This window comes from Macaca thibetana, chromosome 9, assembly GCF_024542745.1.
Source record: "Macaca thibetana thibetana isolate TM-01 chromosome 9, ASM2454274v1, whole genome shotgun sequence".
In the NCBI taxonomy this organism is placed as follows: domain Eukaryota; kingdom Metazoa; phylum Chordata; class Mammalia; order Primates; family Cercopithecidae; genus Macaca; species Macaca thibetana.
In genome coordinates this window covers 59,531,869-59,554,922 of record NC_065586.1, presented here as the reverse complement: position 1 = coordinate 59,554,922, position 23,054 = coordinate 59,531,869, and the positions used below count along the sequence as shown (strand labels likewise).

Genomic DNA, 23,054 nt, shown 5'->3' with positions numbered 1-23,054 from the left:
GCAGGAGAATCATTTGAACCCCCGGAGGCAGAGGTTGCAGTGAGCCGAGATCGCGCCACTGTACTCCAGCCTGGGCGACAGAGGGAAGACTTTGCCTCAAAAAAAAGAAAAGAGAAAGAAGGGAGGGAGGGAGGGAGGAAGGAAGGAAGGAAGGAAGGAAAGGGAAAGGGGGAAATTGCTTATTCAGAAGGAAGGAAGGAAGGAAGGAAGGAAGGCAGGCAGGCAGGCAGGCAGGCAGGCAGGCAGGCAGGCAGGCAGGAAGAAAGAAAATTGCTTATCCAGAATACCAGCTTGAGTCTGTGGCATTCAGGAAATAGAAAACACAATTCCCCATCATCTGTGTGTGGGGCTGATGCTGGAATTTTCCCAGTGTGTTGACAGAGCTTGTGACCAGCCATTGCTATGCTATGATTAGGGGGCCCAGAATCTCAAAGCAGGATGATGTCCTAATGGGAGTGACCATATATTTTGAATAAAACATGAAGTTCTGAAAAACTGGGGTATAGAAGGCAGGTTGAGAGATAATTGGGTATCAAAAATTAGAATTTCCAAGCTGTGTTAATGGGTTTGGGCAGCGTTTCTTAATCGAGTCAGCTGAGGACCTTTTAAAATATGCACACCTACACTCCACCTGTAGAGATTGTGATTCAGGTCAGGGCTGGTGCCAGGTCTCGTGGTTTTAGAAAAGCTCCCTGGGTGTTACTGACATGCACCACTGATTGACAGCCTTGGGGGACAATTGGTCAGAATATATGAAGGGCCCAGAAAAATTCCAGATATGGTCAGCATGAGTTTTCTACATGAACAGCCCGTTTTCTGAGCAGGGTTTGGTGGCACAAGGTCTCCTGGATTCCCTGGTTAGAGGCTTTCTGGACCGTGCTTCCTTAGAGGGTAAGAACTCCAAATATTGGCTTTTTCTTTTTTTTGAGGCAGGGTCTCTCTCTGTCACCAGGCTGGAGTACAATGGCGCAATATCAGCTCACTGCAGCTTCTGCCTCCCAGGTTCAAGCGATTCTCCTGCGTCAGCCTCCCAAGTAGCTGGGATTATAAGCATGCACCACCACTACCTGTCTCATTTTTGTGTTTTTGGTAGAGACAGGGTTTCACCATATTGGCCAGGCTGGTCTCGAACTCCTGACCTCAGGTGATCTGCCTGCCTCGGCCTCCCAAAGTGTTGGGATTAGTATTCGACTTTTGATCTCCATCATCTAGTGTGCTGTTTTACACAGGTTGATGCAGTGGTTCAGAGGATGGATTTTGGAGTCCGGTGGCCTGAACTAGAATCTAACACCAGCTGTGTGACTTGAGAAAAATTATTAGCCTCTCTGCACCTCAATTTCCTCATCTGTACAAAAGAGATGATACAATCTACCTCCCTGGGTTTTTATAAGGATTCATGAAGGCTGGATGCAGTGGCTCAGGCCTGTAATCCCAGTGCTTCGGGAGGCCGAGGCAGGCGGATCACCTGAGGTCAGGATTTTGAGACCAGCCTGACCAACAAGGTGAAACCCTGTCTCTACTGGGGAAAAAAAAAAAAAAAATTAGCTGGGCGTGGCGGCACATGCCTGTAATCCCAGCTACTCGAGAGTTTGAGGCACGAGAATTACTTGAACCTGGGAGGTGGAATTTGCAGTGAGCAGAGATCACACCACTGCCATCTAGCCTGGGCAACAGAGCAAGACTCCGTCTCAAAAACAACAACAACAACAACAAAAAGAATTCATGAGTTCATAAGTCCCTTAGCATAATACTGGCACCTAAAAAAAGCATAAAAACGGTGGTTATTATTACAAAGCTAAGTAAATTCTTATAGTATCAGATCAGATGGGAACCCTCTCCCTTCTCCCACCTCAGAACTGCACTATTTTGTGGGAGTGGAAACTTGCTAGGAAGCTGCCCAGGCTGAGTGGCCGCTCAGCTTCTGCCTTCCCCTAAGGGGCCAAGAAAGATCTTGTTCAAACTTGAGCAGCTCCAGCATCAGGGCTCAGAGACACTGAAAACAGGAAGTATGAGCCCTACTGGCAGGGTTAAGCAATGAGGCTGTTAACAATCTTCAGGCCATTTCCCAGCCAACACCCCGACCCCCAGTCAGCTGCTGTCTCTTTGCCTAATACTAGATCTCACCCCAGGCGAGCAGGCATCAGCCGCTTCTCCAGCAACCAGTTTCACAGCTCCAGATTCTCACTCCAGAGACTGCCTCTTATTAGTGCCTCCATGATCAAGCACTGTGCTTTTTCTTTTCTTTTCTTTTTTTTGAGATGGAGTCTCGCTGTCGCCCAGGCTGGAGTGCAGTGGCTCAATCTCAGCTCACTGCAACCTCTGCCTCCCAGGTTCAAGCGATTCTCCTGCCTCAGCCTCCTCAGTAGCTGGGATTACAGGCGTGCACCACCACACCTGGATAATTTTTGTATTTTTAGTAGAGATGGGGGCGGTCTCACCATGTTGGCCAGGCTGGTCTCGAACTCCTGACCTCGTGGTTCGCCCACCTTGGCCTCTCAAAGTGCTGGGATTACAGGCGTGAGCCACCGCACCCAGCCTCGTCTATCAGAATTTTAACCCTCTCCTAGATAACAATTCTTTCCTCCTAGAAGATTCCCAGACCAGGTGAGGAGACCACACTCAGCCACTGGTTTCAAAGTAAAACTTCACTGTTCTCACCGTAACCTCAGCATTTCTGCTGCAACCTGGTTTCATTGAAGTGGTTTCCGTTTTCACCAGAACCCCTCTTTCTGAAGTATTCTCAGCCCATTATATTAACAGGACTCAGCCTGCATTCCACGTATGCCCTATCTTTCCCAAGTCGGCAGCAGCTGCACACCGGCACATACCCCTCCATACTCACTCCCATTGGGTCCACCATCCTTCCCAGCAGGAAACACTAGGCCCTCCCTTTGAATTAGATGAAGTAAGAGGAGTTGCTGAGGTGTTTTTAAAAATCATTTCTGGGCCAGGTACAGTGACTCACACCTGTAATCCTAATACTGTGGGAGGCCTAGACGGGAGGATTGCTTGAGCCCAGGAGCTCGAGGCTACAGTGAGCTATGATTGCACTACTGCACTCCAGCCTGGGCGACAGAGCAAGACCCTGTCTCTAAAGAAAAAAAAAATCAGTTCTATTGAGATATAATTCATATATCATACAACTTACCCATTTATTCTTTCTCTTTTCTAGAGACAGGGTCTTGCTCTCTCCCCCAGGCTGATTGTAAACTCCTAGGCCAGAGTGATCCTCCCACCTCAGCCTCCTGAGTAGCTGGGATTACAGGCTCATACCACCATGTCTGGCACCATTTAAAGTGTACAATGCAATGGTTTTTAGTAGATTCACAGAATTGTGAGACATCACAACCAATTTTAGAACACTTCACCTCACAAAGAAATCCTGTACCCACTAACAATCACTCCCTTTTTCTCCCTAACCCCCTCAGCCCTAGGCAATCACTAATTTACTTTCTGTCCTCTCTGTGGGTTTGCCAATTCTGGGCATTTCATATCAATAGAATCCTATAATATGTGGTTCTTTGTGACTGGCCTCTTTCACTTAACATGATGTTTTCAAGTTTTATCCATGTCATAGCATGTGTCAATGAGGTTGCTGAGTTTTAAATAACAAATTGAGGGAAAAGATGGTCTAGGTGAGGTGTAGTGGCTCACATCTGTAAATTCCAGCACTTTGGGAGGCCAAAGCAGGAGGATCCCTTAAGTTCAGAAGATCCAGACCAGCTTGGGCAACAGAGAGGCCCCATCTCAAAAAAAACAAAAACAAAAACAAAAAAGTTCTAGGTCTCTTTTTTGAGGTTGCAGTCACATTGAGATTCATTCAACAATCTTTGTCCTTCCTTCCTTCCTTCCTTCCTTCCTTCCTTCCTTCCTTCCTTCCTTCCTTCCTTCCTTCCTTCCTTCCTTCCTTCCTCCTTCCTTCCTTCCTTCTTCCTTTTTTTTTTTTTTTTTTTTTTGAGATGGAGTCTCATTCTGTCGCCCAGGTTGAAGTGCAGTGGCGCGATCTCGGCTCACCGCAATCTTCACCTCCCAGGTTCAAGCAATTCTCCACCTCAGCCTCCCAAGTAGCTGGGATTGGTGGCACTTGCCACCATGCCCTGCTGATTTTTTTCTATTTTCAATAAGATGGGGTTTCACCGTCTTGGTCAGGCTGATCTTAAATTCCTGACCTCGTGATCCACCTGCTTCAGCCTCCCAAAGTGCTGGGATTACAGGCATGAGCCACCGCCCCTGGTCCTTTGTCATTTTTTAAAAGTACCCATACACAGGACATTATTTTAGATACAAATGAGGCAGTCCTAGTCCTCAAGGAGCTTACCACTTTGCGAAGTGCTATACTAAGTCTGCATAAAATGCATAGAACAATAATGAAGAAGCAATTGATTCTGCCTGGGGAAGTCAATGACGACTTTACAGAAGAGGTGATATTTTACCTGGACTTTCAAATATTCACAGAAATTTGCCAAACTAGAAGAAAGGCATTGTAGGCATAGGGAAGTTCATGGAGGCATGAAAAGGTGAGGTGTCCTCAGGAAATGAGGAATAGTTCATTGTGGTGCAGAACTCTGGGGGACAATGAGCAGGTGGAGATGGTGGGGAAGAATCTGGTGGGATCCACCTGGTGAGGACCCTGCAGCAGGACTGATTCTCAGCAGCAGGCACCGGTTCTCCTCAATGACTAAACAGATGCTGTCCTGAGATCCTCTCCGCGTGGCCCGTGCCATCAGCCTCTCTCCACTTCTTCATGATCCAGCAACCACAGGGTTAATGCCTGTGGCATAGCAAAGGCCTCTGAGATCTATCACCTCTTGCCCTCAGGCACTATTTTTCAAAATCCAGAAAGTGAATTAAGTTATAGAAGCCATAAAAAGTTTGGTTTTTAAACTAAACATTTTTATTCAATTGTAAAAGTAGCTACAAATGTAAAATACTTTCATAGCATTCCACAGCCATTGTTAACATCTCTGGCTTCTTGGGTTTCCTTTGTAATCTCGACCTCTTTTACTCGGTCTTAAATGTTAAGTTTCCCAAAGCCTGATCTTAAACCTCCTATTACAACCCTAAGCTTTCTCCCTTTGGATCTCGTTAGCACCCAGGCTTAAATGACCACCAATAAACAGATGACTTACAAAGCTGATCTCTAGCCAGACCTCTCTTCTGCACTCCAGACTCATTTTCTGTTGTCTACTTGACACCACTTTCGGTTGTCACTTACAGGGGACCTCAAAGTCAACGTGCCCCAAACTGGCCCAGTCTTCATGCCCCAGTGTGGAGACATCTCCCATCACGTTCTGTCTCAGATGATGGCACCACATCCATTCAGTTATGAAAGCCAGAAACCTGGGGGTTTCTGATGCTTCTCTCCTGGTTTCTTTCATCCTGATGCTTCTCTCCTGGTTTCTTTCATCCTGATGCTTCTCTCCTGGTTTCTTTCATCCTGATGCTTCTCTCCTGGTTTTCTCTCCTGGTTTCTTTCATCCTGATGCTTCTCTCCTGGTTTCTTTCATCCTGATGCTTCTCTCCTGGTTTCTTTCATCCTGATGCTTCTCTCCTGGTTTTCTCTCCTGGTTTCTTTCATCCTGATGCTTCTCTCCTGGTTTCTTTCATCCTGATGCTTCTCTCCTGGTTTCTTTCATCCTGATGCTTCTCTCCTGGTTTCTTTCATCCTGATGCTTCTCTCCTGGTTTCTTTCATCCTGATGCTTCTCTCCTGGTTTCTTTCATCCTGATGCTTCTCTCCTGGTTTCTTTCATCCCCTGCATCATCAAATCCTGGGGATTTGACTGATATCTCTTGAAGTCATCCATTTCTCTCCCTCCCCACCATCACCATTAGTTGAACCCAGTCTACCCTACAATAGCTTCCCAGTTTGATGCCACTGCACTACAGCCTGGGCGACAAGAGCAAAACTCAATCTCAAAAAAAAAAAAAAAAAAAAAAAGGACCAAAGGACCACTAAAAGAAGAGCACTTTTTTGAGGCACAGTCTTGCTCTGTTGCCCAGGCTGGAGTGCAGTGGCATGATCCTAGTTCACTGCAGCCTTGACCTCCTGGGTTTAAATGATCCTCCTGCCTCAGCCTCCCAAGTAACTGGAACTACAGGTATGCGCCACCACACCTGGCTAATTTTTTTTTTTTTAATTCTTTTGTAGAGACAGGGTCTTACCATGTTGTCCAGGCTGGCTGGTCTCAAACTCCAGGGCTCAAGTGATCCTCCTGCCTTGGCTTTCCAATGTGCTGAGATTATAAGCATGGGCCACCATGGCTGGCCTAAGAAGGGCACTCTTAGCACAGGTTGGTGAGGATTCGGGGCTAGAAGAGAGCCCAAAATGTTCATTTATTCACTGATTCATCCTTCACTCATTAATATAACAAACACTTATTGGGAGTCGGCCATGGGCCTGGAATTGTGCTGTGTATTAGGTATAAAGATGAGAGCCCCAGTCTCAACTTCAGTGAGATAAGGGTCAAGTTGGGGAAGAGACACATTGCAAATGAATAGAGTACAGGTGAGGAAGATTTACAAGATGGGCAGGGAGGGCTAAGACAGCAAGGTGGAGGAGGTGACCTTGGGGAGAATCTTGAAGGGCAAATACAGGAGGAAGAAATGCTTCTCTAAACAGAGGAAACAGCACATGCAAACATGAAGAGGAGGGAGGAAGCCCAGAGCACTGGAGGGACGGCAGGTGGTTCGAGCCGCTGGGGTAGGGGCTGGCAATGAAGTGATTTGAACTGAAGGATTGGCAAGAGCTGGAACCTATAGGCCTAGAGGACTCTGCCTGCCACATGAAGGACTTTGAACTTTCTTGTGATGTGGAATGGTTAAAGATTTTGGAGCAGTGTGAAAAATTGATCAAAAGAAGATTCTTGGGCCTGGGTGAGACTACAAGCAGGAAAAACCAGTTTGGAGACTATTGCAATCAGCGAGGTAGGAGCTGAAGAGTGTCTGAGCCAGGGCTATGGCAGTGGGATATGAGCAGAGGATATAGATGTGGAAGATTGGTGGGGATAGAATAGACTTGGTGTCTGGCTGGGGGTGGGAAGAAAAGGAGGTATCACTTGATTTAGTCTCCTGCCTTCCGGTAGATAAGGCAACAGCATAATTTTACAGGTGAGAAACTGAGGCTCCACTATAAGAGATTTAGAGTAGGTAGCTGACCAAGCTAGAGTTACCACTTGTAGAACTTTGAGGATCAGTAGCTCAGGGCAGCTAGTCCTGCTAATGACCTCCCTGACTCTGTCTACCCAACTGGAGAACTTCCCTATCACCATAATCACCATGCAGTGCTGATATCCAAGCCTGCACAGGCTGATGCTTGTTTCCTAAATACCCCGGGCAGGTTCAGTCCCGTGACTATGGTTCTAACACCTGGAATTTCTCCCGAACCTCCTGGTCATGTGATACACTGGCAGTAAGTTAGTGGATAGGTTCATGGCATGTGTAAGGAAATCAGCAGATGCTGGATCTAGCTGTCTGCCTTCTGACTTCCTAAAAATGTGACTTCTGGTGTTTCAACAGATCACATGCCCTTAGCACATCACCAAGTTCTGGCACGAGGGTGTGGTGATGGAGCAGATTTTGTAAGGACTCCAGCTGGTGGGATTCCGAGCCCAGTCTCTGCTTCCCTCTTTTTGGTGGTTCTTCAGTTGCCCTTAATTTCTCAATCCCTTTTCATATAAAGGAAAGAAAATTACTTTCTCCCTCACCTGGCTCTTCCCATTCTCACCCTACTGTCTTTTTAGCTCTCTCTCCAGGGCACTGTATAAGCTGGGGTTAATGCCATTGGAGGGAAGACTCTGTAGCTCCAGCTTGGCTTTTCCATTTAATTGTCTTGGTGAAGCCAGCCATGGTGGTGCTCGCCTGTAATCCCACCTACTTGGGAGGCTCAGGGATGAGGATTGCTTGAGGCCAGAAGTTCAAAACCAGCCTGGGTAACACAGTGAGACCTTATTTCTAAATGAATGAATGAATGTAACAAGTGTCAGCCCCAGCCTCAAATTTTCTTTTCCTTTCCTTTTCTTTTTTTTCTTTTTTGAGACGGAGTCTCTCTGTGTCACCCAGGCTGGAGTGCAGTGGCATGATCTTGGCTCACTGCAACCTCTGCCTCCCGAGTTCAAGCGATTCTTCTGCCTCAGCCTCCCGAGTAGCTGGGACTACAGGCGCGTGCCACCACACCAAGCTAATTTTTGTATTTTTAGTAGAGACGGGGTTTCACCATATTGGCCAGGCTGGTCTCGAACTCCTGACCTTGTGATCCGCCTGCCTCGGCCTCCCAAAGTGCTAGGATTACAGGCATAAGCCACCATGCCTGGCCCCCCAGCCTCAAACTTTCTCTGATTTCTCACTATACCTACACACTCCTTACCACCACAGGCTGAGAGATTCTGCCAGGGAAGCTCTAAGCTCTTGGGTCCCATTGGAACTGGACATATCTGTGAAGTTAATAGCTATTTCCCACTGGAATTTGGCCACCATCTTTGGCTGTAGAGAGTTATTAGGATTTTGCCAGTTTCCCTAGTGGCGAGCTCACCAGAAGTCCTCTGAAAGTCCCTTCAAGTCAAGACCTCTTTGAGTACTTCCCTCTGCCCTTTCTGTCTCCTCAACTGAATTCTGTGCTGGCTGAGGGAATGAAGAGAAATGATGAACTGGAAACAGTGGGATAAACACTCTGCTTAGAACATCAATCTTTGTTTTTTTGAGACAGAGTCTTGCTCTGTCACCCAGCCTGGAGTGTAGTGGCGTGATCTTTGTTCACTGCAACTTCTGTCTCCCAGTTCAAGTGGTTCTCCTGCCTTAGCTTCCCAAGTAGCTGGGATTACAGGTGTGCATCACCATGCCCAGCTAAATTTTTGTATTTTTAGTACAGACGGGGTTTCACCATGTTGGCCAGGCTGGTCTCGAACTCCTGACCTCAAGTGATCCGCCCACCTTGGCCTCCCAAAGTGCTGGGATTACAGGTGTGAGTCACCGCACCCAGCCTAGTACATCAATCTAAAGCAATTAGGGTCCCCAAAGCAGCAATTCTGTATTACCTGGCATATTGTTAGAAGTGCAAATTCTCAGGCCCCACCCCAGATAGATTGAATCAGAAATTCTAGAGGTGGGGCCTAGCAATCTGTGTTTTTACAAGCTCTCCAGGGGATTACGTGGCCTGCTCAGGTTTGAGGACCACTGTTCTAGGCGTTGATTCTCAAACTTCAGGATGCATCCTAATGCCTGGGGCAGCTGGTTATATAGGATCTGGTTAAACAAATTGGAATGGTGTCTGGGCAACTGTATTTTTAGTAAGCTCCCTAGACGATTCTGATATTCATCGAAGATTGAGGATCATTGATTTAAGGAACTCTCTAATTAGCTGAGTCTCCTGGAGAGGGAGCAGACAGAAGGGCAATGGAAGTGTCTCTTAACATTCCAAATGTTACCTGCATCTGAACCTCTGGAGAGCTTGTTGAAAAAGCAGGATCTTGAGCCCCCCATCAGAGGTATTGACCCAGACTCTCCGGGCGTGGGGTCCTGGCATCTACATTCAGAGTTTTCCAGGTGATTCTTGTGCATACTAAAGTGCACATACCACAGAGCAACACGTTGGCAGGTGTTCTCAATGCTGGATGCACATTAGAATCACCTGAGGAGATTTATAAAATTATGTGATGACCTGAGCTCCATCTCCATAGAGTCTGACTGAATTGGTCTGGGCTGGGACGTTTTTTTAAAATGTTTTTTAAATGTCTCACACTGGATTATTTTAATAGGTAGAGTTAAAAACTATCAGGTTTGGTTGGATGTGAGGGTCATGCCTTAATCCCATGGCTTTGGGAAGCTGAGGTGGGAGGATCTCTTGAGTCCAGGAGGTTGAGACCAGCTTTGGCAACAGAATGAGACCCCCATTTCTACAAAACAAAATTGTTTTAAAAATTAGCTGAGTACGGTGGTACATGCCAGTAGTCCCAGCTACTTGGGAGGCTGAGGTAGGAGGATTGCTTGAGGCCAGGAGGTCAAGGTTGCAGTGAGCTATGACCACTCCAGCCAGAGCTCTTAAAAAACAAAATGAAACAAAAAACCTATCAGGTTAGGCTGGGCATGGTGGTTCATGCGTGTAATCCCGGCACTTTGGGAGGCCAGGGCAGACGGATCACTTGAGGCCAGGAGTTTGAAACCAGTCTGGCCAACATGGTGAAACCCTGTTTCTACTAAAAATACAAAAATTAACTGGGTGTGGTGGTGCATACCTGTAGTCTCAGTTACGCGGGAGATTGAGGCACAAGCTTCACTTGAACATGGGAAGTGCAGGTTGTAGTGTGCTGAAATCGCGCCACTGCACTCCAGCCTGGGCAACAGAGCAAGACTCTGTCTGTCTCAAAACAAGATACAAAAAACAAAAAACCTATTAGGTTAAAGGGAGATGCAGATCCGGGAAGGGTCAGGAAACAGGAGAAGGCAAGGAATGCCAAGGAAACAATTTGGTGGAAGCCTGAGGGCAAGGCTAATTATGGTTTCCATGTGGGAAATCCAGGGGAGATTGATTGGGAAGGTGGAAGGGGCCTCAGCTGGGAGAGTGGGCAGGGTGGCTTGGAAGGTGTAAAGCTTACTGTATAAACAGGTTAATGTATTAATTTCCTGCTGCTACTGTAGCAAACTTAATGGCTTAAAATAACATATGTATTATTTTACAATTCTCCGGGTCAGAAATGCAAAATGGGTCAGCAGGACTGGGTTCCTTCCGAAGGCTCCAGGGAAGAATCCATTTCCCTGCCTTTTCTAGCCTAGAGGCTGCCTGCATTTCTTGGCTCATGACCCCACATCACTCTGACCTCTGCTTCCATCATGACATCCTCTTCACCCACTCTGGTCCTTCTGTTTCCCTCTTAGAAGGAACCTGAGGATTGCATTGGGTCCATCAGGATAATCTTCCCATCTCAAGATCCTTAACTTAGGCCAGGTATGATGGCTTAAACCTGTAATCCCAGCGCTTTGGGAGGCCAGCGAGGGCCTGAGGTCAGGAGTTTGAAATCAGCCTGGACAACAAGGTAAAACCTTGTCTCTACTAAAAATAAAAAAAATAAAAAAAATTAGCTGGGTGTGGTGGCGCACGCCTGTAGTCCCAACTACTCGAGAGGCTGAGGCAGGAGAATTGCTTGAACCTGGGAGGTGGAGATTACAGTCAGCTGAGATCATGCCACTGCACTCCAGCCTGGATGACAGAGACTCTGTCTCTAAAACAAACAAACAAACAAAAAATCCTTAATCACATCTGCAGTCATCTTTGCCATGTAAGGGAACAGAATCATTGGCCCCAGGGATTAGGATGTGGACATCTTTGGGAGGATATTATTTAGCCTTCCACAGTTCGCATGGTTTAACTAACGAGAATGGAAAGTGGAGGGACCATGAAAGTCAAGCAGTAGGGGTGGAAGGGTAAAAGGGAGGCAGTCAATAGGTCAAAGTTACAGTTAGGAAGAAAAGCTCTTGTGTTCTACTGCACAGCACAGTGACTAGAGTTTGTAAGAAGGTATTGTATATTTCAAAATAGCTAAAACAGGATTTTAAACGTTATCGCCGTAAAGAAATAATATTTGAGGTGAGGTGATAGTATGCTAATTAGGCTGACATAATCATTCTACAACATATGCATTATTGAAATATGACATTGTACCCCATAAATATATATATTTATTTTTTGTCAATTAAAAATAAAGCTACAAGGCCAGGTGGCTCATGCCTGTATGTAGGGTTCAGCCCTATGGGGCTTAGCGGGTGTTCTCCCCATGTGCGGAGACAAGAGATTGTAATAAATAAAGACGCAAGAAAAAGAGATAAAGAGAAAGCAGCTGGGCCCAGAGGACCACTACCATCAAGACGTGGAGACCGGTAGTGGCCCCAAATGGCTGGGCTCGCTGATATTTATTGCATACAAGATAAGGGGACAGGGTGAGGAGGTTGAATCTTCTAAGTGATTGACAAGGTGAAGCAAGTCACATGATCACAGGATATGGGGCCCTTCCCTTTTAGGTAGCTGAAGCAGAGAGAGAAGGCAGCATACGTCAGCGTTTTCTTCTCTGCACTCGTAAGAAAAATCAAGACTTTAAGATTTTCACTATTTCTTCTACCGCTATCTACTATGAACTTCAAAGAGGAACCAGGAGTACGGGAGGAGCATGAAAGTGGACAAGGAGTGTGACCATTGAAGCACAGCACCATAGGGAGCGGTTTAGGCCTCCAGATGACTGCAGGCAGGCCTAGATAATATCCAGCCTTCCACATGAAGCTGGTGGAGCAGAGTGTTCCCTGACTCCTCTAAGGAAAGGAGACTCCCTTTCGCCGTCTGCTAAGTAACGGGTGCCTTCTCAGACACTGGCGTTAGCACTTGACCAAGGAGCCCTCAAGCAGCCCTTATGCGGGCATGGCAGAAGGCTCACCTCTTGCTTTCTAGGTCACTTCTCACAATGTCCCTTCAGCACCTGACCCTATACCCGCTGGTTATTCCTAGGTTATATAAGTAATGCAACAAAGAGTAACATTAAAAGCTAATTATTAATAATGTTTATAATAATGATTGATAATTGTCCATGATCATCTCTATATCTAATTTATATTATGACTATTCTTATTCTAACTATTTTCTTTATTATACTGAAACAGTTTGTGCCTTCAATCTCCTGCCTTGGCACCTAGGTAATCTTTCGCCCACACCTGTAATCCCAGCACTTTGGGCAGAAAAGGTGGGCAGATCACCTGAGGTCAGGAGTTTGAGATCAACATGATGAAACCCCACCTCTACTAAAAATACAAAAATTTGTTTGGCGTGGTGGTGGGCACCTGTAGTCCCAGCTACTTGGGAGGTGGAGGCAGGAGAATTGCTTGAACTGGGAGGTGGAGGTTGCAGTGAGCTGAGATTGTGCCGTTGCACCACTCCAGCCTGGGTGACAGAGTGAGACTCTGTCTCTAAAAAAAAGAAAGTCGGGTGGAGATACCCTGTCTAGAGTTCGGCTTCCTGGGGCTGGGCTGGTCAGCTCCAGGAAGCCCCTGATGTGGCTACAAGGTTTGGGCAGCCCCTGAAGCTGCCTTGGGATCAGACTCTCATTGGTGTTCCTCAGGTCTGGGATTTTCTTCGCAACTCAGAGAGAAGAAGGGAAGTGACATTGTTTATTGTGTCTGGAGCTGTGGGGCCTTTACCCAAGACCTGTCAGGAGGGTTGTGGTTTCACCAGCTGAGATGCTGGGAGATGCACCCCAGGATGGCTGGGTGCCTGTGGCTTGGAGGGGAGAAAGCAGAGCGAAAGGAAGAGGTGTTAGACAAGCAAAGGAGCCCTGGGCTCTTGATTTTCACGCCTAAGGCCTTGGTTTTGGCCTGGGACTATAAAACCCCTCACAGAGTAGCAGGGGTTCTTAGCCTCAGGGTCAGACATGGAGTGGTCCCTGGAACCCTCAATGCCTTACCCCCAGTGGCTAACCTCCTTCCTGAGCAGGCAGATGTGTCATGCTGGGCAGCACCTCTCCCTCCCCGACACCTGCATGGTGACTCAAACTCCCAGGTAAAGCCCAACCCGATGGGAAATGACTCAGCATTGAAGTTCTCTTCCCCTCATTGGGGAGGGAGCAGGAAGTCCAAAGCTGGGCCTGACGCTCCTCTTTGATTTCTCAAGGTAATGAGGGGGGAAGGGGAGATTTGCAGGGGAGTTTTGCCTGGCCAACATGGTGAAACCCCGTGTCTACTAAAAATACAAAAACTTGCTGGGTGTGGTGGTGGGCACCTGCAGTCCCAGCTACTTGGGAGGCTGAGGCAGGAGAATCTCCTGAACCAGGAGGTGGAGGTTGCAGTCAGCCAAGACCATGCCATTGCGCCACTCCAGTCTGGGCTACAGAGCAAGACTCCGTCTCAAAAAAAAGAAAGTCGGGGTGGGGTCTCCCGCTAGAGCATCTTCTTCCTACAGCTTCTGCTTTTACACTCTGCGTGTGTGTGTGTGTGTGTGTGTGTGTAGACAGTCTAGGACACTTGAGGGTGGGCATGCTGGAATCTACAAGACTTCCCCCGGCCTTCACCCCTGTGGCCTGCCACTTGCTACCCTGCTGCCCTTTAGGGAGAGTTGAGAGTTTATTTCTTGCCCCAGTGAATTCCTTTTTTTTTTTTTTTTCTTTTTGACTAGGGAAGGTGGGATTTGGGCAATAGGGAGGACTTTTGCTGATTGCCCAGACTGGAGACCTGACAGTGGTGTAGTGCTTAGGAGAGTCCAGTCGCTAGATCACAAAAGCTCCATTTAAAATGCACAGTTGGGCCAGGCGCGGTGGCTCCAGCCTGTAATCCCAGCACTTTGGGAGGCTGAGACGGGCGGATCACGAGGTCAGGAGATCGAGACCATCCTGGCTAACATGGTGAAACCCCGTCTCTACTAAAAAATACAAAAAACTAGCTGGGCATGGTGGCGGCGCCTGTAGTCCCAGCTACTCGGGAGGCCGAGGCAGGAGAATGCCGTAAACCCAGGAGGCGGAGCTTGCAGTGAGCTGAGATCCAGCCACTGCACTCCAGCCTGGGCGGCAGAGCGTCTCCGTCTCAAAAAAAATTAATAAAAAATAAAATAAAATGCACAGTTGGGGCTAGGCGTGGTGGCTCACATCTGTAATCCCAGCATTCTGGGAGGCCTAGGTGATGGATCCCTTGAGACCAGGAGTTAGAGACCAGCCTGGCCAACATGGCAAAACCCATCTCTACTAAAAACACAAAAATTAGTTGGGCGTGGTGGTGTGCACCTGTAATCCCAGCTACTCAGGAAATTGAGACACGAGAATCACTTGAACTTAAGAGGCAGAGTTTGCAGCGAGCTGAGATCATGCCACTGCACTCCAGCCTGGGTGACAGAGTGAGACTCTATCTCAAATAAATAAATAAAAATAAAAATAAAATGCACAGTTGGACTGTCTCTGTAAGGTTGCGGAAGAACCAGAAATGTAATGACCTCCAGGAAGGAAAATTGCTACTACTGTTTTCCACATATCCTTTGATCACTTTTAAATTGTGTTCCATTTGCAAGTACTATCTACTCAAATGGAAAGAATAAAACATGGTTACCTAGGAAGGAAGATAAAAAGAGAGTCCTTTTCCATATTAGTGCTAAGCACTTCATACAGTTAGTCATTAACTGGACAAGTATTGCGGAATCTCTACAGGATGATGTCAGGAGCTGTGCTGAATTCTGGAGACTCGGCATCCACAAAATAGCATCCCTTGCCTCACAGCGATCCCAGTTGGGAGAGCAATTCAGACAGACAGGCAGGCAATGACCACGCAGTGTCAGAAGCGTGATGATGAGAAGTGCAGATGCCAGGGAATTGCAAAGGAGGCTCCTCTGCCTAGACCTGGGGAGACAAAACCTTTCTGGACCCAGTGATATCTAAGCTGAGACCAGGAGTTAGTCGGAGGGGAAGAGAGCTCCAGGCACAGAGAACAGCACAACATACGCAAAGACTGCAGGAGTCATATAAACTTGACTGCCTCCTTGGAACTGCAAGCAGTCAACATGTCTGGAGTGATGAGTTTGGAGAGGGTGTGTGGAAGAATGAAGCCACAGAGGTAAGGTCAGACCATGGAGTATTTTATAAGCTACTGTAAGGTCAGTTAGTGGTCACCTTGAACAGGTGTGGAGCCCTGGGGGACAGGGGTTAATAATCCACCCGTATTGGAGTGCTCTGTTGTGCCAAGCACTGTAACCTTTTTATGCATTAGCTCACTTAATACTTCCAAAAAGTGCCTGAGATTTTTACTACCATGTTTTTCTTTCTTTTTTTTTTGTTTAGATGAAGTCTCACTCTGTCGCCCAGGCTGGAATGCAGTGGCGTTAACTCAGCTCACCACAGCCTCCACCTCTTGGGTTCAAGCGATTCTCCTGCCTCAGCCTCCCAAGTAGCTGGGATTACAGGTGCGTGCCACTGCACCTGGCTAATGTTTTGTTTATTTCGTAGAGACAGGGTTTCACCATGTTGGCCAGGCTAGTCTTGAACTCCTGACCTCAGGTAATCCTCCCGCCTCAGCCTCCCAAAGTGTTGGGATTACAGGCGTGAGCCACCGCACCTGGCCTACTATCATTTTTTTCTATTTAATGTTTTGTAAGTGAGGAAACTGAGGCTCAAAGGGGTTAAATTTAGCAGAAAATCTTACAGGGTCACAAATGGAATAATATAAATGTCTAGGGGCACAGCTAGCCCAGGGAGAGTGGAGATCTCAGCCAGATATGCACTGTCTGCCATGTGACCTCCCCATTCAGATAAGGCAGTGGTTGTTGTCAATGAGGGCGGTGATTTTGCCCTCAGGAGACATTTGAAAGTGTCTGGAAACATTTTTGGTTGTCACAACTGGGAAGCTGCTACTGGCATCTCATAGGTAGCTAATATCCTACAATGTAGGATGCTCAAAATATCAACAGTGTCACAGCTGAGAAATCCTAGAGAATAAGTGTAGAGGGCAGGCACAGAGAGGTAGCCAAGTGGTGAGCGTAAGAATTTTGGAAGGGAGTTTTTTCTTTTTTGAGATGGGGTCTTGACTGTTTGTTGCCCAGGCTGGAGTGCAGTGCTGCAGTCATAGCTCACTGCAGCCTCGATCTCCTGGACTGGAGCAATTCTCCCATGTCAGCCTCTTAAGTAGCTAGGACCACAGGTGTGTACCACCATGCCTGGCTAATTTTTATATTTTTAATAGAGACAGGGTCTCACTATGTTGCCCAGGCTGATCTCAAACTCCTAGGCTCAAGTGGTCTACCCACCTTAGCCTCCCAAAATGCTGGGATTACGGGTGTGAGCTGCCATGCCCAGGCAGGAAGAGACATTTTTTAAAGGCCTTTTAAATACTGTACTTATAGCAGCAAGAGACAGGAATTAGTTCCAGCAAAGTGTGGGATGGACACAGCACATCCTTTCCTGATGTGCTGCTTCCAAGCATCAGCCTTAAGAGCTCGGAGGAAACTGCTAATGAATTACCCTAGAGTTACCCAGAACTAACGCTGAAGGGTTTCCTGCCACCTCTCAGTCCAGGACTGTTAAGGGGTACCAGCCAAGATGTCCAACTCCTCACCAGCATATTCTGTCAGGCCAGGGCACCCAGCTCTGATCATGCTGAGTCATGGGACCCAAGCCCAACAGGTTTGGTCAATGCCTGATTTCAAAGAATTGTAACATCAGCAGCTGAGAAACCGGAGACCCAAAGAATGGATTCAAATGCTTGTTGCCTGAATCTGCTCTTCTCACAAGTCCCTCAATATCGTGCCTGAATATAATTCCTTCGCCTGCGTCAAGAGAGGACATTAGGTGGGTCCCAGCTGCCTCTTCAGGGATTTAACACACTAACCAGGAGCTCTTGCTTTCTTTCTACCTGTAAACTACAGAATGGGTGCAGATGTTTCCAGGAAGCTTATAAAAGCTCACAGGATGGGGCAAAAGTCGGCTTAGTCTCAGAGATTCATTGTTGTTGAGAATGTAGAGCCCTGAGTGCTTTAAGTCCTGAAAATGTTCTAGTTTCTGATCTTTAGCTCAACTTTTAACTGTTTCCCTCCTGATTTTTGTTTGACTTTCTGCTTTGATTCTCTGGTTTGACATATGTGTCTGTCTTAATTAGGTTTTCCAGCAGGTCATGGCCCTGTCCCAGGCCCATGTAAACCATCAAAGTCTTGCCTCAGTCATCCCTATACCAGCTTCTCACCTTGCACAGTCTTAGGGCCTGGGATCTAAGAGCCCTCTGGAAGATCTACCCTTTTTCTACATCTGAAAACTCACTATTAGAGAGTTAAAGTCTTCGAAACATTCCATGTTTCCCAAGGGTCCACATGGCAATTTTGTGATATGTTAATAGTAGATAGCAAGTGGAACAAAGCGGTTTGTAGCCAAATAAATTTGGAGAATATTATGTGAGGTTAGTTTCTTGTCTACAAGGCTTAATATGCTTTGAACAGGTTAAACGTCCACACAATGAACTTATTCAGCTCACAATCCAGTACCCAAACCCCTTGGAACCAGATGTATTTGGATTTCAGAATATTTCAGGTTTAATGGTGAATATGCTATTTATTTCACTATTATTCCATTGCACCCAGAAGAGCCAGCAGGCCCTGTAATCAAGCCACACTTCTGCAGCAAAACGTATTGATCTTCATACTAAGTAGGCTAAATAAAAAATCTGAAAAGCCACATCAATTTAGGTCAGGTTTTACCCCTAAATTTTGTTTTGTTTTTTGAGACGGAGTCTTGCTTTGTCGCCCAGGCTGGAGTGCAGTGGCATGATCTCGGCTTACTGCAAACTTCGCCTCCTGGGTTCAAGCGATTCTCCTGTCTCAGCCTCCCGAGTAACTGGGATTATAGGCGCATCCCACCACAACCAGCTAATTTTTGTATTTTTAGTAGACATGGGGTTTCACCACGTTGGCCAGGCTGGTCTCAAACTTCTGACCTCAAGTGATCCATCCACCTCGGCCTCCCAAAGTACTGGGATTACAGGCATAAGCCACTGTACCCAGACTGTTATTTTTTAAAACTTAGTTTTTAGCACTTATTGGACTTCAACCTGGTGGATACGGGATGGGGCCGTGTAGATGGTGTTCCCAACATAGATGATCTCAGAACTCCCTCTTCCAGGAGCATCTAGCAGGACAGGTATTTCACGGACTCCAAGGACACCCTGAGCTGTTAGTCTATAACACAGAAGAGTGAACACAGTCGGTCATTCTCGCTTTAGCCTTATCCTCTCCCACACTGACTAGATTCTGACAGCCAAACAAGGAGGAGAAGCTGGAAAGCCTGTGCATGTCTGCAGATGTGGTTGGGAGTCCTGGTTCAACCGTCAGCTTCTGGTGGAAAAGGGACACCAAAAAGAGCGGCATGGTAGACATCCAGGTTATGGTGGTTTTCTTCTGTGTACACTGCTGTGCTTTTCACATTTCCTCTAGAAATGATTAGCGTGTTCTCCCTTATTGCTATTTTCTACTGCAGGGAGTTGCTGCTCTTAGTGTTGCTGTGTGGGGAGGCAGGACGGGGGCTGACGCAGAGCCTGAGGGCAAGGCAGGTTCCTGGGAAGATGGATTCTTGTGATTCTGGCCTTGTGCCTCAGCCAGAGCTGAGGTGGGGTGGGGTGTACGCCTAAGGCCAGGGTCCCCTGGGGAAGGAGGAGGATGTTGGATTTCTGGTGGATTTCCAGGAAGACTTCCTGCCCTGACAAAAACAACACAAACACAGGAAAAGGCTCTGGGGCCTAAGGAGAGGGGATAATGGACCAAGGTGGAGACTTTTGGGGTGGAGGCTGATACAGAGAGCAGCCCAGGAATAGAGAAGCTGCCTCCTCACTGTCCAGCTGTGTTCCCCAAGCCAGCTGAGAGTCTTTCTCCACTGCGGTGGCAGGTTGGGAACCGGAGGAAGAGGCCCAGTAACTTTGGACTCCCTGGCTTCTTCTCCACTCTTCATTGAGTATAATATTGCTTGGTGGCCTGAACCATGAGAATGGGGGTGGAGAGTAGGCAGTGGCCTGGAGGGGGGCGCATTTGGCTAAGGCCTCAGATTATGTAGGGCCTCAGATACAGACCTTAAATGTGTGGGGTCACATACCTGTCAGAGCAACACTCAGCCTCGCTCTGTGGGATCAGCAGAAGATACGCATCCTAAACTTGCTCCCATTACCAGCCCTATGGTGTGCTGTAAACTCATTATCTTCATATGGCTTGTGAATTGTTCTGTTACGTTGCATTATATATGCATATATACACATGTGTGTATGGGACTCTGTGTGTGTGTTTGCTGTAAATCAAAAATAAAAATCTAAGGCACTCCCCACCACCTGAATAGACTCCATCCTCTTGGCCAGGGCACTCCAAAGTTAACCTGAACAACTGTTTCAGGCCATGAGGGGAAGTGGGTGTTGGACCTGCCTTATAATGCCCTCCTGCCTTTTGGAATTCAGGAAAAGCTGACCAGCATTAGCATCAACATAGACCTTAAGTCTGATAAAAAAAACCTTTACAATCTATTCTCTCCTGAAGCCTGCTACCTGGAGACTTCATTTGCATGATAAAACTTTGGTCTCATAACCTCTTATCATAACCTAGATATTTCATTCTATTGATAACTCTATTAACCATGACCAGTGAGAATTTTTTTTGTTTGAGACGGGGTCCTGAGTGCAGGTTTGAGTGCAGTGGTGCAATCTTGGCTCACTGCAACCTCCGCCTCCCAGCTTCAAATGATTCTCCTGCCTCAGCCTCCCGAGTAGCTAGGATTACAGGTGCCTGCCACTATGCCTGGCTAATTTTTTAATTTTTTAGTAGAGACAGGGTTTTGCCATGTTGGCCAGGCTGGTCTCAAACTCCTGATCTCAGGTGATCTGCCCACCTCAGCCTCCCAAAGTGCTGGGATTACAGGCATGAGCCACTGCACCCGGCCCAGAAAAAATTTTAATCTACCTATAACCTTGAAGCCCTCTGTACCCCCATTCCCCATTTTGAGTTGTCCCCCCTTTCTGGATCTAACCAATGTACATCTTTTTTTTTTTTTTTTTTTTTTTTTTTTTGAGACGGAGTCTCACGCTGTTGCCCAGGCTGGAGTGCAGTGGCGCGATCTCGGCTCACTGCAAGCTCCGCCTCCCGGGTTCCCGCCATTCTCCTGCCTCAGCCTCCTGAGTAGCTGGGACTACAGGCGCCCGCCACCGCGCCCGGCTCATTTTTTGTATTTTTAGTAGAGACGGGGTTTCACTGTGGTCTCGATCTCCTGACCTTGTGATCCGCCCGCCTCGGCCTCCCAAAGTGCTGGGATTACAGGCTTGAGCCACCGCGCCCAGCCCCAATGTACATCTTAAATGTGTTGATTGATGTCTCATGTCTCCCTAAAATGTGTAAAACTAAGCTGTGCCCCAATCACCTTGGGCACATGTTCTCAGGGTCTCCTGAGGGCTGTGTCACAAGCTATGGTCACCCACATTTGGCTCACAATAAATCTCTTCAAATATTTTACACAATGTGACTCTTTTCGTCCGCTGTCTCTCTCTCTCTGGGTGTGTGTGTGTGTGTGTGTGTGTGTGTCAGCGGGAGTCACAGATTTGGGTTTTTTTTTTTTTTTTTTTTTGAGATAGGGCCTGGCTTTGTCACCCAGGCTGGAGTGCAGTGGGGCATCACCACTCACTGCAGCCTGGACCTACTGGGCTGAAGTGATCCTCCCACCTCAGCCTCCCAAGTAGCTGAGACTACAGGCATGTGCCACCATGCCCAGCTAATTTTTGTATTTTTTGTGGAGATGGTGTCTCATTTTGTTGCCCAGGTTGGTCTCGAACTCCTGAGCTCAAGTGATCCTCCTGCCTCAGCCTCTCCAAGTGCTGGGATTATAGGCATGAGCCACCATGCCTGGCTTTCTTTTACTCATTTATTTATTTATTTGGGTGTGGGGGTCACAACTTTGACTTGCTAAGTTTAAACATTTGAGATATACCACACTTTCAGTAACTTTGTTTTGGCATTAAAAATCTGTATCTATATCTGGAGCTTTTAAAGGGAAGTAATAAACTTTTTTTTTTTTTGAGAGACGGAGTCTCGCTCTGTCGCCCAGGCTGGAGTGCAGTAGCCAGATCTCAGCTCACTGCAAGCTCCGCCTCCCGGGTTTACGCCATTCTCCTGCCTCAGCCTCGCGAGTAGCTGGGACTACAGGCGCCCGCCACCTCGCCCGGCTAGTTTTTTGTATTTTTAGTAGAGACGGGGTTTCACCATGTTAGCCAGGATGGTCTGGATCTCCTCACCTTGTGATCCGCCCGTCTCGGCCTCCCAAAGTGCTGGGATTAGAGACGGCGTTTCACCGTGTTAGCCAGGATGGTCTTGAACTGACTTCGTGATCCGCCTACCTCAGCCTCCCAGAGTGTTGGGATCACAGGCGTGAGCCACCGCGCCCGGCCAACATTTTTTTAAAATAATAAAACGGGGCCAGGGGCGGTGGCTTACGCCTGAAATCCCAACAATTTGGGAGGCCGACGCGGGAAGATCGCTTGAGCCCAGGAGTTCGAGACCAGCCTGGGCAAAAAAGTGAGACTTTGTCTCTGCAAAAAATACAAAATAAAAATAAAATTTTAAATAAAACGGAAGGAGTCTGGCTCAGCCTTCACCTCTGAGAAGGGTAAGGACAGCTCCAAACCAGAGCCTGAGAGCGCCTGTCCTCGCTGGGCACTTGGACCGAGCGTCAAGAACCGGGCGCGGCCCATGGGAGCCTTGCTTCCGCGGCCCTGGCGCGGCTCTGGCTTCATCTGCATCGCTCTGGCGGCCCCTGCTGGGCTGGCGGTGAAAGACGACCTGGGATGGGGCGGTGCCCCGAGCTCGAGCTGGGGAAGGAGAGACTGCGTAGGGTTGAGGGGACTCAAAGAAGACAAGTTCTGTTTACCGCACGGTTGTGTATGCCACACTGTGGGCTCAGGGATTGTTCTGAAAGTGCGGCTGAGGAAGGGGGCAAGTCCAGGTCTGAGAGCAAGACTGCTGAGCCCAGGGAGGGAAGTGTCCGATTGCTGGGTGGGAAGTCATCGCCCCATTTCTTCTCTTCTCCTTGCCGGCTCCACGTGGTGACCGTAAAGGGCCTGGCCTCTCTGACCAGGGCAGCCATTCTCCTCTGTGCAGCTGGTTGGGGTCATGAACTCTCAGATTCAGAAATAGGGAGCAGGATTTCTTGCTAAGACCTCCTGGCCAAAGTCAAGTTCTCTCACCTGCTTTTACTGAAAAAAATTGTTCTGAGGGCATGCAGGAGCCTCAACCAACCATTTAATAAAAAAGCTTCCTCACCGTCCTCATGGTCTTTATCCCTGTAGGGTGGAAGGTAGGATTCAGGGCCCCAAACCTTTCCCTGAGCATACTGGTGACCCAGTGGATCCTAGTGAGTATTTGAGACAAAAATAGCTTGTGGGAGCTCCTGGCTTAGTGCAGCTGCCATGGCTAGTGCCTTGACCAAAGCTGGTATCAGGTTATTGGGAAAATAGAGCCTTTTGGGTCTGGCAGAGGCTCACTTCAAATAGACAGAGGTTTTAGTCACTGTGAGTCAAGCAATTTATGCCACCACAGCTTGCTGG

The 23,054-nt window shown here is 47.6% G+C and overlaps 1 protein-coding gene across 1 annotated transcript in view; it reads right to left on the bottom strand.

The window, feature by feature from the left end:
• Nucleotides 1–23,054, bottom strand: part of CAMK2G (calcium/calmodulin dependent protein kinase II gamma) — a 1,229,125-nt gene that overhangs the window by 108,509 nt on the left and 1,097,562 nt on the right. The window lies entirely within an intron of this gene.